The sequence below is a fragment of the Misgurnus anguillicaudatus genome, chromosome 17, assembly GCF_027580225.2.
Source record: "Misgurnus anguillicaudatus chromosome 17, ASM2758022v2, whole genome shotgun sequence".
In the NCBI taxonomy this organism is placed as follows: Eukaryota; Metazoa; Chordata; class Actinopteri; order Cypriniformes; family Cobitidae; genus Misgurnus; species Misgurnus anguillicaudatus.
Genome location: NC_073353.2, coordinates 9440115 through 9458417, shown reverse-complemented (window position 1 = coordinate 9458417; position 18303 = coordinate 9440115). Strand labels below are relative to the sequence as shown.

The 18303-nt window shown below is 39.5% G+C and overlaps 1 protein-coding gene across 3 annotated transcripts in view; it reads left to right on the top strand.

Annotated features, from left to right (window-relative positions):
• enox1 (ecto-NOX disulfide-thiol exchanger 1) overlaps positions 1–18303 on the top strand; it is a 128193-nt gene that overhangs the window by 42396 nt on the left and 67494 nt on the right. The window lies entirely within an intron of this gene.

The following is an 18303-nucleotide window of genomic DNA, read 5'->3' as shown; positions in this document are numbered from 1 at the left end:
GTGCTCTCATTGGCCGTCCCTCCCTGAGACATGTTGATTTTGTTCACCGAGTATCTAAGGTTTATATAAAACTGAGTCTCTGCAGAGAACAAAAAGAAGTTTCCATTGTTGGCTTTCTCTACTTTTAATTGCCTACATTGTCAGATGTGTTTTGGGCTCTATGCACAATGGCCATGCACCAGCAGTTCCATTAAACCCTGCACAGATCAGTTCGCTCTGAAGGGAGATAAGTCTGCTGCGTTTCAACTGTTAAGAAGTATGTTTTCTTGCTGGCCTATCAAGCATTTCTACATCAGAACTGAATAAACAGATTGGTGGGTTGCCTCATAATAAACTGAATGTGTTTGGCTTTTATGAATAGTGTTGCCTTTCAGCATAAGCCATAGATTGACTCTGGTTTGAATTATTATATGTCACTACAGCTTGCGGATGTCACATTATTGAACCAGTATTAAATGTATAATAATGTGTCTAGAGCACCTATTACGTTGCTAAAAACAACTTTTTTGTATCCGCTGTAATACAATGTGTTTGCACATTATTTTCCACATACCCCTGCTGAAAAAAAAACGGCATAAATCAGCATAATTTCTATGCTGGTTTGGTGTTGGTTTAGCTGTTAATTGTTGCTCCTGTATGCTCTGCCTCCCAGAAATGCGTTGATTTTGTACAAAGCTCATCGTTCTGAAAAGCGCAGTGTCCTTTGATTGGCCAGCTAACCAGTATGATGTGATTGGCCTGAATACCACTGACGTCAGCCGGAAATGTGACGCTCCTTTCTGTATTTGGAAGATCAGCTCCCTAATGACAGGAGTTAATATCGTCTTTACTACCTGATCAATACGAGCCAAATCTGATCCAGAAAATGCAGATGAACGAGCTAATAGATCAACTTTACCAGCGCAGCTTGAGCAGAATGTAACAGATTAGTAAGGTAAGAATACTAAAACACTAAAACCATGTCTGCATTCATAATCGTAGAAACGACAAAGAACAAGAGCTACTCTGCACTGCACAAAACTCGTGTTTGAGTTATGGTTTAGACAGTAGTAAATTCTTTAAATATAAAACATAACAGGTTGTGAGTCAAAAGCGGGTGAAATTATGATAATGACCGTCGTGTCAACGTCAACAGGCCAAAGAAGTAAACTGTTGCCTACAATCCTTGTGTTCGTTGTAGTCCAAGAAAAAAGATTTAAGTTGGAGATGATAACTTACGTCATCTTTGGGATTTGTACCTTTGCAGATCGTTAAGATACTAACACAAACTTACACACCAAAGAAAATGTAAAAGCGTGAATCGAATAATAGATGCTCTTTAACAGAACAATAAAAAATGAAAAGACTGCAATTAGGGCTGTTAATTGCCTAATAAATTGTGACGAATATGGCGATTAATTGTCTGTTTTATTGTTTTGACATTTAATTCTCATACATTTTGTTTGTTTAAGAAATAATTTTCACACATGGTTGTGATCATTAAAGTTAAATCTTTTGCAATGTTTACCTAGCAGTGAATATTAATACACATAATACATATTTTAAAGGAATTATTTAATGATAATAGTTCATACTGCTTATCAAAGTTTTACAGCATTTCTTTAAATGCTATTTTCTACTATATTAAATAGCTTTGCAATGTATCGCATTACACTGTCAGTTAAGGAACACCATCTGATACTGTCTCGTTTATACAGTCACTACAGCTCCCCCTTGTGTTTTTTAGAGAGATGTGCAATCATTGCGGTGATTTGAAATTATTGCGATGAGGTCACACAATCACAATGAGACGAATATTTAATAATTGTGACAGTCCTAACTGCAATCATTAAAAAATTACCAAGAAGGAAGATACAGTAAATACTTGAATTTATGGTTGACTAAAAATGAGTCTTAAACACGATTGCTGATCAAGTTTCTGACTTTTGCATGCAGAACGGTATATATTCTGTGCACATTTTCTCTTAAACCATAGACACAGCCGAGATTATTACTGCAGTCTTTTTCTCATTTGTGATTTTTATTCTTATGAAAGCTTCTTTGAAATTTTAATATGGTGTCTTCACTTCAAGATGAAGACTCTGTGTCCTCTTTTAAACATCTTGGTAAACAGTGGTAGCCAGACAGTGGAAAATCTTGAGCTCATTTGCCCACACCATGTGCCAAGCGTTCTTATGTTTCTTGGAGAATAATAATGGATAACCTGCATTTAATTTGGTGCCTTTGCTCTTCTGACTTGTTGAGGAAACTGGACGTGCAGCTAGCCTGGTTTATGCAAAGCCAAAACATCTGGGTCTCTCATTAATCCACTGAAACTGAAACCTTGCAGTCTTCAGAGCACAGGGAAAATGAGAAGGGGAGACACGCCTGGATTGCTTCAGATCCCAAATCAGGTCCGCCTTGCAGTAGAGTCGTCATTAGCCAAGGGTGTGCCTGAATCTGGATATTATTCATAGATTTGATGGTAAACATGTGTTTACTCTAGTGTGCACACCTCTAAGGCGTAGCAATTAATGCTTAAGTCTGAAATTAATTGGAAGGGAAGGGAACATACGCTGTCGCCATAGCTCAGTGACTCTGTCAATCATGCTGCTTAGAGCAGATATATGCTGGTGTAACCAACAGAGCTCCAAAACAGATACAGAGACTTTTCACTTTCAACTTGAAGCCGTTATGGTATATTAGTCTGGATACTATCCACGATGGTGGCAGCCAAGTTTTCTGCTGGGTGTTTGTCAGCTAATCTATCTTTTTGATGGCCTGAAGCGTAATGTCCTTGCAAAAGACCTGATATACAGCAAGAAATGCTTGAGTAGTATTTCACCGCATCTGCTTGACACTTGGCATGAACATTTTCCACACAGGGTAAGACCTGAAGTTCATTGCTGTATTGGCATGTTGGTCACGAGCCTCTTTTGTTAGTTCCTTAAGACAACAAAGAGGATTTGTTTTAAGATTTACCTTTTCACTTTCAGACCAGATATCGTTTCTCTACCTTATGAGATTCCTCCCCTTCTTTTGTTTTTCATTGGTGCTTATCCACAGCAGGGTCTAAAACCACTGGCCCTGTTCCAGGAACAGGCGGTGTGCGCTTCTGTCAACAGTAAATAGCCGTATGGATTGAGGGTTAAGGTTGCAAAACCTTACCATTGATATAGAAAGGTTTCCGCAGGAGGTCTTGAACTTGAGAGTGAGATAAAAGCTTGTTCTCTCTGTGTTTCACTGCCTTACGAAAGCGAACTCTCGTCTTCTGCTTGTAATGATCAGGAATGGATGGCCTGACTGACAGAAGCAGGAATCAATTTCAGTCAGCCTTGGCTTTGCTCGCATCCTAACGTAATGGCCCGCAATAAAGCCCTGATGACTAAGTGGATTTAGAAGTGATGGTTGTGGATGAAGGAGCCTGGAGCAATTGAAATCATCTATGCAAGTACTTGAACACAGACACTTCTAAAAACTTTAGCTCCATTTACACCCCATTGTGATTTGTTGCAGCACAATTCTTGTCGCAGTGTACAGTACTTAGTATGGAGGACAACTAGAAATGCTGTTAAAATGAGGGCACATTCAACAAAAATGTACACAGCAGGGTCCAGGGTGTACCTGTGTAATATGCTGGGATAGGCTTCAGCCCTCTTGTGACCCTGCAGAGGATAAGAATGGATATATGAATGGGTGTATAGAAGCTGGGGATAGTAAAATCTTACAAACATATACACTTTAAAAAATGCTTGGTTATCTTCAACCCAGAGTTGGGTCAAAAAGGGACGAACCCAGCCCGTTGGGTTGTAATGTAACCATGCTTGGTTGTTTCAACCCAAAATCCTGGGGTGTTTTAACTCATTGTTGGGTCACATATAAACATTTTCTGTTCTGGATTTGTCTCTTTTTGTCCCAATCCTGGGTTGAAGATAAGTGTCTCTAGCTGCTCTATATCTAAATAATACCACGTCTGATTTAATGGGACAAACACTTGAAGTTAACTCTATCGCCCACCTGGTTTTTATTACTGTCACAGTAATGAAAAAATGCTGGGTTGTTTCAATCCATGGTGGGGTCAAATATGCACCAACCCAACCGCTGGGTTGAAATGAACCTAGAACTTCTGTTAATTTTAACCCAACTATTGGGTTTGACAATATTTGCTTTGAAACAACCCAGCATTTTTTGAAACAACCCAACATCTGCGTGTTGAGCCACTGCAGTGCTCAAAGCATCAGGGAATTGAGTTTGTGTCTGGCAGGAACTGGGCAGTCTGGAAATAAGCCAGTATGTGGTTTGTGTCGTGTCTGACGTGAGTGTATATTCTCTATCAGCATGGCGAGGAGAGATACACTTTATCATCACGTTGGCCTCTCCGAGTGTTAAGTCAGCACAGCTGTGAGAATCATTAGCGTGCCTGGACAAGATTTCACTTAGACATGATATGAATCCAAACCTCACTTACTTCTCTTTACGAGGATTATATCATGATCATTTGGGAGTGTATGATCTGATTGTAGATTACTGGATAAGATTGTGATCAAGGGAATGTTTCCATGTTTTGGGACACTGGTGACATTTAATATGTGTTAACATAATGTAAGAAGAAAGCCACAAGAAGTTATGCGATGCATTACAGACAACTAATGCTTATGATGACTAAGCAGCTGATCACACAGAACGTGCTTTTAACGGTTATAAACGGTTATTTTATTGACTTCAGAAAAGAGCACTGCTAGGGAACCACTGAGGCAGCTGTCCTGTCAATCAAATATTAAAGCCTGAATGCTCTTGAAACTTTGTTTTGATGTTAACTGTCATATTAGCAGCAACTTTTAAAAAAAAAGGGGGTCTCTCTTTGACCTTGATCAAGGGTGAGAGCAGGGCCGAAAATTTCATCTAAATGTTTCATCTAATAGTAAATGTAATTTGTTACTTTCAGCTCTGCTTCACCTCTGCATGAATGCATAAAAATGTTTTCTTGTTCGTTTATCTGCTTCTGTTCTCATAAAACGAAATATGTTCATGTTTATATGTCCACGAAATATGTTAATTGTTCCTGTCCCTTTTTTTTGGTGAACTATCCCTTTAAATCAATCAAAACATATACATAGAGAACATACTGTAAGCACAAGCTATTGAAATGCATACACAGTATCACTCAATTGTTATCAATGGTTTATGTATAGTTACTACCACACATAACGCAAAAAAGACACACAACACCTTTAAAAACACTTCTACTTCTTAACGCATACACGTATGCATTGCAGGTGGTTAGACGAGCACAATGACAACAAAAGCTCTTGTCAGGCAACATCCTGGGCTCCATCACCCTGTCCCTGTGGACCACTGTCTCTAAATATTCATGGCTTAGGTTTACAGGCAATGTGTGAAATGCAGCACGATGCTAATTGGCTCCCGCCTGCGTGTTTGGGTGTGTGTGTGATGTGGGAACGCGGTGAGGCAGGCTGTTTAATATTCAGAGCAGTGATGGCTGGAGGAATGCTTCAGTTCATTCTCGCCATCTGGTCACTTTCACTGTGACTCAGAACTATCACCTCAAGCAAACGCTGCTAGCATTGACATTACACGCACACTTATGTATAAAGGCTCTCTTGCTAAATTTATTGACCTACCTCACCATCTACTGCATAAATAAACTTAACTCTAATGAAATCTCATGAGCAAATCACATGAGCACTCATGACATGATGCGACTTACAGGTGATTTTAATAAGTTGTGCGTTGGCGTGTTGCTAAGTCAATGACGCAGAAGTTAAATAAGCATAAACTATGGCACACACAGAAAATGTTGTGTCATCATTTGCCCTTTATTCTAAGATTGGCTTCTTCGCAAAGGCTAAATTTGATGGTGCCTTAGAATTTAGCCAAAGGTATCTTTGTTCCAAAGGCAGACAGTGTAAATACCGTAAGTTGATTTTCTACATAACTATACAGCCTATATTGTACCTTTTTGAACAGTGTCAGGAGAGGCCTAATTAATAGCGGCACCCTGACACCCGCAAATTATATGAAATATCCCAGAAATCAATTTTTGAGTGAGAAAGACCAAAGAATTTCTAAACGAGCTCTGGAGAGACTGACAGAGCGAGAGCGACAATGCGTAACGTGAGAATGACAAAATGATTGGTGTCTCTTAATGCTAAATAGATCCATCAGGTTTCTCTGTTGGCAGTTTAATGTACCGCTGTACTTCATTTACACTTCCACAGGGTCATACAGTGCATAAAAAATAAATGAAATACATTTTACCTATACTATTTTTTATTATTTTAAAAATTATAAAAAAATATAAAAACAATTATTTATTTAAAGGTAACAGCTAGAGGTCTTCACGGGTCCACTTAGATCCGAAAACCTGAGGTCCGACCCAAGACCTGAGCGGGTTCAGGTCTAAAGGTTATACGTGTGCCTCGGACACGGGTCGGGTATAATATAAGCCAGTGGTTCTCAAACTTTTTCCACGTGCGGCCCCCCTTGTGTACGGTGCATTCCTTTGCGGCCCCCCCCAAAGAAAATTTATGACAAAAAAACTGTTCTAAAATTTAACATTTTAATTAAACAAAACATAGTAAGTTATACAAAGTAGTGCTGTTGGTTAGTAGCCTTATTTATTTTAGGTTTAATTACACAGAATTCATGATAAATGAATGTATTTTATAAAATGTCAAACTGGGGCCCCCCTTGCACCATTTCGCGGCCCCCCTCAGTTTGAGAACCACTGATATAAGTGGCATTGCATCTCTGGTTATTTAAAATTAATGTGTTTTTGAGTGAGTCCTTTTCCAAAAAAATTTGCCACTGGTTCGGGTTGGACTCCGGTTTAATTTTTGTCTCGGGTCGGGTCTTTCTTTAAAAAAATGATTTATGCTCATCGGGTTCGGGTATAAAGTGATTTGGGTCATTTCGGGTCAGGTACATTTCTTTGGATCAGAGAAGACCTCTAGTAGCAGCTCACCCTTCAATTTCAATGCATATGGTAGCTACCGCAGGACAAACATGTTTTCGTCTGAAACAACATAAGGAACTGTGGAAACAGTTTGTCCATTTAGAGCTACCGAAACACAAATCCGACTATCATGCAAGGAGACCCGTGGTGTTTGTAGATAAAAACGGCTTATTCTAAGGTAATAAAAACAATACAGTTCATTATGTAAGGTCTTTAAACACCACTGATAATATAATGATGTATATTATATTGCTTTTCAGTCTAGAGATCCTATATAAAAATAACACAATATAATATAATATAATATAATATAATACAATATAATACAATACAATACAATACAATATAATATGACACAAATTAGAGGGGGGGTGTTGGTGCCTCTTTGAAATAGGTTTATGCAGGCTGAGATGTCTGCCTATGATACCTCAAAATTATGTTTATTCAGACAGAACACTACTCGTGTGTCCCATTTTACCTGCTATCCATTATAAATAGTATTTAAAAAATGCTGCGGTCCAAGCCCAAATGCGAATGTTTCTGCAGCATTGGTCTGATTTCACACTCACTCGATTCAATCAAACCCCGGTTCACTTGTGTAACCGCACGTCATCACCAACGGGCACATACAAGAGGAAGTAAATATGTGTTTTGGAATGTAGAATTCATCAGTTATGGTAATCGAGCGTTGTGGAAACAAATAATCAACGTCATTGGCTAAAACATATGCACAGGTTACTTTGCTTCCTGGATGAGTTAGCACCTGAGTCCCATGCGCTTTTACATTCATGCGAACCGAGCCACAGTTCCATTGCAACCGAGCTCAGACCACCTCCTTCAGGTAGTCTCAGGTTCGGTACCCTGGTGCGCCCATGGCTTTGCATGACAAATTTCACATTACAAGTTTTTCACATTACAAGTTGCCCGGTATTGCACTAAACTGCCAGTGTAAAAACAACCTTAAAGTACATGGATGGTCTACTGTTTCTGGTGAAAATTTTAAGTGCAGATCAATGGACAATCTTAAGGCTGCCCTACTGAAAAACCCAGCTAAGACCAGCATAAGCTGGTGAGCTGGTTTTATCTGGTCTCCCAGCTTGGTTTTAGCTGGTCTAGCTGTGTTTTGGTCACTTTTTAAGCTGGTCTAGCTGGACTTAGCTGGTCATGCTAGAAGACCAATTGACCCCCCAACTTTGCCAGGCTGGAAGGACCAGCTTAGAGCAGCTATTGCCACCTTAAACCAGCCAAAACCAGCTACCAGCTGATGTTAGTCTCTGTTCGATTTTTCAGTAGGGGGATAACTTATTGTGAGAGAAAGCGGTATACACAGTGTTTTCTAGGTAACAATGTTTGCTTCCGTTACGTGTTAGTATGTCCCAGCACTTGCACCCTCTTTTGCACTAAAGAGTATACTTTCCCATAGCAAAAATTGATATACTTTAGGGCAAAGTACAAGTAGGTGAATTGGGATGCAGTGAGTGTCATACATAAACTAAAATCCTCAAGACAGCAGCAGACAGACACTATTTCAACCGTACACAAAACCCCTATTTCCTCTTTAGGCTCCCTTTGTGATTACAACACCACAAATAGATGGCTGGTCAGTGATGGGTAAAATTGGGGACATGTGCTCAAACTGTTGTGATGAAGGAACACAATGAAGGGTAAGAGGAGGTGATTAGTTTGCTTGGAGTTTAGTTAGTTAGATGTGAGTCTTTATCAGTCTGACTTGTTCCAGAGACCCAGAGGCATTTTTTTTCTTTCATAATTAAATAGAGTGAATATAAACAATTATGTTTAATTTACTGTAAGTATCGAGTTTGTCTGAGACAAATTATTTAGGAGAAATAAAAACGAAGAGGTGTTAATTTGAGTAAGAGGACAGATCTATAAAACCAAATATATTTAATACTAACAAGATGCTTAACTGGTATTGATATGAATGAGGGAGATTGCAATGGTCAAAATAGCCGCTCCAGTACCGCCTCCAAGTAAAAAGAGCCAATCATCAACAGTTAAAGAATTAAATCCTCATTATAGCAGCATGCATAATAATTAGTAATGTCATGTCAACTATTTATTCTCTTATCCACTGATTTCTTATCCGCGCAATGTGTAATATGTAAAAAACATCTAATATGCAGTGTTTCAAGGCTATGGTTTCAGACATTTAAAGTCTTAAAGCTTGTGTACAAAGATCAAATCCCAAAAGGCATCTAGAGGTTTGCTTTCCTCATGCGTGTATAAGTGCACAAGTGCTCAGCCTGGGAAGATTTGATATGTGATAGTTCACCCAAGGCTCAGTCTTGCAGTGAGTGTCAACAGACAAGGGCAACAGATGGAGAGAACGGACAGATGAGAGGAGGGCTAGGAAAGGGGGACGGGTAAAGAAGAGAACATTTACATTGAAGCAGATCATCAGGTTGGTGACCTTCAGTCGGATGTATGAATATTGTAGGTAGTATCCCACTAGGTCAGGGCTGTCCAAACTTGGTCCTAGATGGCTGGTGTCATGGAGAGTTTAGCTCCAGCCCTAATCAAATACATCTGAAGAAGCTGATTGAGGTCTTACTACACATACTAGAAACTTCCAGGCAGGTGTGCTGAGGCAAGTTGGAGCTAGTCAACCACAGTATTGGAGGGCGGTTGTCCTGAAGAGTTTAGCTCCAACCCTAAACCAACATGCCTGAAAAAACGCAAAAAAAGCAAAGTATTCGATTAGGGTTTGGAACTAAAACTCTGTAGGACACTGGCTCTCCAGGACCCGAGTTGACAGTGACTGGGCAAAAATAAGCAGAAGTTTAGGGTTTTTTGTGCTTCAGTTTGCCTTCCCATCCTCAGTTTGGCAATAGCCAGTCACAGTTTATGCATTTTAGAAGGTTGTCAGTGACCGGATGCTTGTTTTTTATGATTCAGAGCTTTTGTTGCAGACCTAAAAGTGAAAGGGTTAATGAGCTTCAGTATTGTAGTGTGCCCCTCACATAAATGAACCATGTTTTTTGTGGTAAAAGTGTAGTAATCATGGTTCCCTTTTGACGCTGTGTCAGAGAGCTGACTCGAAAGCGGAAGCCAGAGAACCTAAATAAGACTTTATCTGGCATATGCCGAAGCAGGTGTACAGGTACGCAGGAAGTATAGCAAGGGAGACACAGCGTCTCATTCCCTTCTCAGGGAACAAGGGTTACATACGTAACCCAAAATGTTTTTTGGTGTATTGATTACTATTAGCAAAACCATGGTTTAACTAAGGTTTTTAAAACCAAGGTTTTCAAAACTATGGTTATTTTGTATTAACCGTTTTACTAAAAAAAACATGCTTTATTGTTTGAACTGTAGTAAAACCATGGTTAATTTTCATAAGGGGTACTTGGCTTAACAACAAGCAGTGGGCGAGAGAAAAAGTGTGCAGCTGCACAAAACAGTAAGGCTGCAGAAAGAAAAGGATCATGGGTAAAAGACTGGAGGAAGAGAGCCAAGAAACACAAGGAGTTGACATACATTGCTTGCTTCTTTGTCTTAGGTGTCCGCAAACACAATCGCTCACATTTGTCTTCATTAACAGTTGAGAGAGAGGTTCTGTTCTGACAGTAGCAGACCGGCTGTCTACATACTCTCAGAACCGCCAGAACACTGTGCAGACTAGACACACTAATCAGCTTTGCATTCTTGTAATGACCTAATGATTTCATCCACATGACAAATCACATACTGTAAGCTTCTTGTTTGTAATATAAGGCAGAGAGCAGAGATGATTCAGCTAGCAGTCATCTAAAATTATACCAAAACTGCTCAAAGGTAAATGTCTAGACCTTAGTGCAACATACAGAGGGGAGCTGAAGAATTTTCCCCAGTTGGTTAATGTCCTCAGGGCAATATACGGTGTTGACCCAAGGACAACATTTTTGTAAATAAAACCTAACCCCCCCCTAAACCCTAACCAATATATCCGGACCCTAAAATCAGAGGGAAATGATAAGTGAAAATCAATGGTCTAGAACAGTGTTTCCCAACTCCAGTCCTCAGGCCCCCCCTTCCACTACATTTTAGATGTCTCCATATATAAAACACCTGATTCAGATCATCAGCTTGTTAGTGTGTTAATTAAGAAACCGTTTCAAACATTCTGGAAGGAGCCTGATGAGTGGAATCAGGTGTTTGATATAAGGAGACATCTAAAAGATTCTGGGAGGGGGACCCTGAGGACTGGAGTTGGGAACCACTGGTCTAGAAGAAGCTAATCCTGGGGTGCATTCCACTTCAGTTTTAGACACGCATTCGCGAACTTTCCTAAACACTTCCCCTCGGGGGAATCCCTGTCGCCATTTTGAAGTGCGTTCCACTTTGTCAAGTGGACAAGGGAAGTTTGTATGGATGGACAGACCCTCACTCCCTTGATTTTGACCGAGGGAGCGAGTCTACTTCATATGTACACTTCAGGCAGCTCCATATCCCACAATGCATCACGATTGTGACGTCACTTCAGCAACTCGCGCTTTGCACATGGAAGGGGCGGTCTCCGCTTTCCATGTGATCAAGGGCTTAGGGCGATCCATTTGAACCTACTTCAAGTGTTTCAGCAGTAGTGGGCACTCGTTCAACGTAAGCAATGACGTACATCCGAGTGAACGAGACTGAGGGAAGTTAGCGAGGGAAGGTCATAAAAAAACGAACTGGAACGCAGGGCCAGTTGTAAGCTTAAACTTCAAACAAACTGTAAACTTATTTCTGAAATCTGATTGGTTGATCGAAATGTTGTCCCAAAGTCAACATTATGTTGCCCTGAGGACATCAACCACTTGGCAAAATCATCAGAGTGAATGTCTATTATTCAATTATTGGCATCCTGCATGTCTTTGGACTGTAAAGAACCTAAAGTACCCAGAGTAAATCCACATTGACACAAAGAACACGCAAATTCCACACAGAAAGACCTCCCGACCCAAGGCTTGAGTATCTATTAGGTGGAAGTTGTAGGGCATTGAGATGAAACTGGATCAACCATAGCTCTCGGCATCTGAAAGTGGCATGTCTTTGGATGCCAGTCACACCACATTTTTTCATTTTTAACACAGGAAATATAAGCAGATTAAAGCACTGCCTTTCTGTCGACACCTGCTCATTTGTGTTGCTTATTTAGTTACGCTGAGCTTTTTGTCTTTGAGCTTCTATATTGCTACATATTTGTTGATCATTTATTTAACATTTGTTGCAAATTGCAGTGAGAAGATTTGTAGGGCATTTTCACAATCCGAATCACTATCATTGCAATGTCGTTTATTGACTGAACTCATGAAGAATTGAGAGAGTTAGGGTTAGACTTCAACTTTAATTGCAGCTTTGAGGGACAATTATTTCGGGGGATCTCATAGATGTACAGTATTGGTACTGACTCCACATTCCCGTCTCAATTGCCACTTAGCAGCACTAAAAAGATTACAGGGAACAGATCAGAGCTGAGCTTCACTGGATCTTAACCAATGCTCCAGCTACTCCAGCAAGAATTACATTCTGTAATACATACCGAGGGATTCTCCGGGTTTTCATCTCACTAATGGGATTAGGATAATGTAAAGGTGCGCATGTTTTAGAGAAACAGTGTGGGACAGAGAAAGGCTTTAGAAACCGAAATCAAAAGAACTGCTTGTTTGTCATCCCAGCTCTCCTGTGCAAATGATTGTGCCTTTTCTGAGACGCTACTGTTGTCGCTTAGTGTCAGTACACATGCTCCCTATTGAATGTAATGGAGAGTCTTTGTGTGTTGCCAGTGTGCTTAAAGCGCGCAAGCACTGTGTTCTCCTCTGTCGCTGGTTGAGTGAGGTCTAGTCATATGCTGAGTATTCTTTAGAGTTCCTCTGACTCTGTTCAGGACGAGCAGATGGAGAATTGCTTTCCTTTGTTCGGCTGCTGTGACGCATTCTGCATTTTGTTCAGTTAAGTAGCCGTATTCACCAGAAGCTGCAGATACGAGCGCTGATTCCGAGCTACTTTTGCTTGGCTTGAGGCCAGATTATGTTGCATTATGGATGTTAATTCCTGGTAGTAAAACTGTGGTAAAGGTCTGAGCGCAGTTGCTTTAGTTTTTAAATACAAACTTTTTAAAAGCATCTGCTGGCTAACTAGATCTTGATTGAGCATTTTATGGCCCTCATTGTGGCGATGGTTTCTTTGCAACAGACTTCTATAAAGGCCGCCTCTCATTTCCACTGTGTGGAAGAAACCGTATTTAGTGGTGCAATGTCATTATTAGGAAGAGTTTACGTCAGCCTATGAGTGATATTGCGGTTGTGACCTCATTTCCATTAAAGTGGAGTGTTGGTGCTAGTCTGCCATTTTTTTCACAGGGCTATTCTACTCGTATAGCTCAAAATGACATGATAGCCATCAGTAAAACAAGAAGGAAAAGTCCACAGAAGTGAGATCAATACCTTAAAAAAAATTAAATTCTGTCATCACCTTCCCACTAAACATTAGACTTGGATAGATGTGCAGATCATGTCTATATTGGGTCCGTCAGTCCATGAACAATTCTGGACATCTATTTGACGTCCAAACTAGGTCCACTATTTGGACATCCAACCATTACTTGGACGTCATATTTACAGTCAACATTTGACCTTTGAATTGGGTAATTTTTGGACGTCATTTGGACTATATGTATATATTACATGATTAGGTCTATATGTGTTTATTTACAAATATCAACATTGTTGTATCAACATGATTCATACATATGAATAGCCTATATTATTTATACAGTAACGGTGGTCGTTTGTCAGGCATTGGCTGGGCATCACGTTGAAGGACGGCCAGTAGATCAGTGGTGCGTCGACCTCCAAGGCAGCCGGAACTGGGTCTGTTTGTCTCAATGTCCTCGGGTTCGAGGACGAGGCAGGAACAGATAAACAAAATCCTATAAGCGTAGGGGCCGTAATGCAAGTGTCACACAGTGTTTTCAAAAAAGACGTCACCTAACGTTACAAAACAACCCCTTCGATGGACCGAATTTGGATGTCCATAAATTACATGAAAAAGACGTCACTCCAACGTCACATTGCGCAGTGGGTTTATGTGGTTACAAACCTTTACATTGTGGATGAACACTGTTGCAGAGTTGCTTTATTGCTGCTTCTACTGTACCTTGGTTTATAGTTAATGAACTATAATAATAATAATAATAACTGTAAATGTTCAGTAAGGTTTAACGTACTGTATACAATGTTTATCTCTAGGCTCATATAAAGAAAGATCAGGGTCAGATTTTAAAGATGTTAAACTTTTAAAGATGATGTTTATACTACATCAGTCTTGCTATTCTTTACATTAATTAAAGGGAGGGTGCATGATTTTTGAAAAACACTTTGGAAAAGGGAGTCAGGCCGAGTACAAAAACGTAGCCAATTAGCAGTAAGGGGCGTGTCTACTGACAGACATCGTTGCCTGGGTTGCGTATGTGTGGGGCAGGACTATCAACAGAAGGTCCAGATTCAATTGGGGTAGGAGCGTGTTTGTTTAGGTGACTTCAAATGTCAACATTGGCTTTCAGAGATCATGCACCCCACCTTTAATGCTTAAAGTGTTTTCAAACTTGAAACCACCAAGAACCGATTAATATCTTACAATATTTTATGACAATATTTCACCCTGTCTTGATGAAGTTTGCATCACTTCCAAATCAATTTCCATTTCCGACTTCATCCTGACTAGATAGACAGTTGCGGACAACTCTGGGCCAAATCTGCGCCGAAGTCAGTGCCTCTGGTTCAGATCTGGTGCGAATCTGGCCCGGAGTTGTCTGCTGTCTTACTTCATATTGCACATGTATAAGACACATACCGATGTAAATCACTGTAAATCACTCCATCGTTGCAAATGCCTGAATACAGTCTGTAAGTATCATTTAGCATGCACATTACATTGTGTCATAAACCTGATGTTTAATGCAGACTGGAGGTTGAGCATATTATTTCTCTGTCCCAAAACATTAGATGCATAATGGATGGGTTATTATGGAGTATTGATTTACTGTGCAGTAGTCATGATCTTTGGTGTTGATGAGACTATTTGCCAATGTATAACATGCTGTGCAAAGCATTTTTTTATCTGGTGTCTGCACAGAATGTATGTGGGTACATCTATCTAGACGCTGCCGGGCGGAAACCTTGTAACTCCATATTTTGTCATTTATATATTTTTTATTTTTATACTATTTACAACCCTTTCCATCTGTCTGTGGGTTTTGCCTAATTAAATGTTTATGCACTCTAAAATATCTGGGTTATTTTTAACCCATGCTGAGTAAATATTGGACAGAACACATGCTGAGTTAAAAATGATCCAATGTTGGGTTGTTGTAATGCAACTATGGGTTATAATTACCCAGCATTTGGGTTAAAACAACCCAGCATTGGGTCATTTTAACCCAATACTGTGTTCTGACTAATATTTACCCAGCATGGGTTAAAATAACCCACCATTTAGAGTGTGTGAATGTGTTTTTGAGGAGGCGTGGCTTTGGACAGCAATTTCTAGGGAGGGTGGGATTGTACAGGCCTACCTTTAATTAGGTATGATGACAAAATTTTCAAAAACTCCAAAGCTCAAAATTTATCACATGACTAGACAGAGCAGACATTCACATTTAAAAAGATACCTGGATTGTAAAGTTATGATATTTTTAATATTAAAAATCAGAGGAAAAAGTTATATATGGATGCCTATTGAAGGTGTGTGACTGATAATGCTGCTTATTCACATGTTTTTACTTGTACGTTTCTCATTTTATCAGATATTTTAACAGACGGTAGAAATCTGTTAATTCTTCCAAATTAAATCATGAACATGCGGTTCATTTAAAGGAACAGTATGTAAGAAATTTATATAAATTAATCATGGCCCTGATATGTCACTAGACATTAAGAAATCATTTTCATTTCCAATACTTATATCACTGACAACAGTGGTCTGGCCAGGATATTGCATTTAAAAAGTGGAGTTGCAGCCCTCAACTGATGTTTATGTTGTCATGTTGTGTATTGGCCACCAGCTGTGTGACTGCAGTACCAGTTTTAGCCACAAGTTTTATGATTGCAATACCAGTTTTGGCCACAATCCTACATACTGTTCCTTTAAATACCTTCTCCTTCCTAGGTTTCGATGAAAATTTGGTCAGTACCAAGATAAAAGATATATATTTTGTCAACCCTACTTTTCTGTTCTAGTGGGAGCACACCGACCGGTTGAAAGTAAAACAATTTGTCAAAAAAACAAACAGTTGCTTTAAAATAAAAACACCTCAGGAATGAAAGCTCAGAATATAAAACCCTTCTGGTGGTTCTTCTTCACATATTTATTGTAGTATTTATTAAAAATATACTACAACCATGCGACGAGAAGTGGATATTGCATGACGCGCATTTTAAAGTAACACGCAGGTTGAAACCCAGAGGTTCGACACAGAAATTTGACGCATGTGCCCGTGATGTCAGCATTGCTACTTCAATGCTATCAGGCTAAAGTTAGCATTTTTCGAATCACCGACATTAAAATAGCACTTCCGCTTTAATGACATGAGATTTTGGCTACATGACAGAAAAACATTAGTGCTCACATTACACTTTTAAAACCAGTACGCTGATAAAAAGGTAATGCGTTTACTGCATCAGTCTAACCCCTGATCTACACCGCACGAGCCTGCGGCGCGCCACGGCTCCGAGGTGGCTTTGTTTCGTCTTCTACGCGGTGCCAACTCACACAAGAAGTGGATCAGAAGAGCAGCAGTAGAACGTCACGTGATTTTCTTGTCAGACGTTTTTCTTGATTTTCTGAGTTATAACATGGATAAGTTGGCTAAATGTTAATGTTTTGTTAGAATTCATTCTGTATATTGTTTAGTTTTTTGCATTGTCCTATTTTGTTGTTCTGTAGTAAAAGAGTGAATAAACATAAAAATTCAGTTAGGATGGACAAATATTATATGCATATTCATCTAAAACACATCCTCAATTATGTTTATTTCACATACAGTGCCTGTGAGCAAGATGATGTGAAATACGGGAGTCTATTTTGAAATTGACAGGATTTTTGACTTTTATTTTATATTTACGGTGCGGCTTCAACGCGGCGCACGTCAAAAATAGACTAGGCACCTATCTTTAGCGAAGCGGTGCGTAGAGCAGCTTCTGGGACGCTCTTGAAACGGGCCGCTGCGCATCTAATGTAAACACAAGCATTGACTAGAATGACCGCGATCAGTTCCGGTTGCCTCTTTGGAGCCGTAACGCGCCGCAGAGTCGTGCGGTGTAAATTGGGGTAAAATTATTTTTAGGTAACCTATCTTATTAAATCTTACAAAACTAATTAATTTTTCTTGTCATCCACATTTCTGCAATGTTTGACTTATTTTGGACTGATCACTTGTTTTGGAGCAGGATGCCACCTCAATGATTTAGAAATGTCAAGCGAGCTCATACATTATGAAAGCAACATGGGTTGAAGCGTAAATATTTCATGCTATCTGAAAGCGAGTAGGATGCTCCATGGGGTTTGCTCGAAGTGACCGGTCTGAGAGGAGCACTGAAAGAAAGTGGAAGAGAGGCAGTTCTGGTGTGAATTCATTGACTGTGCTCTACTTCTTATTGTGAACTGGAACCTATTACCTGAGAGACTAGATTAAGTTAGGTGTTTAAGTTTTTTTTGATTGATAAAAATTCCCTCGTAGTCTCACATGTCTCATATAGTTTTAATATAAATCTCAATGTTTTAAACTGTGCTCAGATTCACCAAATACCAAGATCGGCAAATCAAAAATTGTCAAACATTTTATTGGTTTTTACACATCTGGATTGATTCACACTTTTCCTATATAGTCCATATGTAAAAAATCAAAACAGCATGTCTAAAGAAACTGCTTTGGTTTAACTGGGATTTAAAAAGAAGGAGTGGGTGTTATTTTTCAATTGTAGGGTGGTTGTGTTCACACACAAACACCTTGTAAACATCGATTTTGCATAATATAGGCCCTGTGAAGCATCTGCCAAATGTATATGAATGCTGTAGCCAATCATGGATTACCTCCCACTTTTTTGTGCTCCATATTTGTTTTTGTTTGCCAGCCATTGTCCTAAAAAAGAAAAAAATGACTTCCTCACCAGAAATAAATGCAAACTCTGTTTCTAATCAAAGTTATGATATGATTGTTTTTCAATTAAATGAAACTGTGCTGCGTTTCTAAGTTGATTTCCATGTGTCAGATTTGAATAATGTGGTGCGGTTTAGAGTGGCAGTGAGGATGCGTGCTTTGCATACTGATGACAGCTTCATCCTCAGCCCCGCAAATGCCACACAGGGGA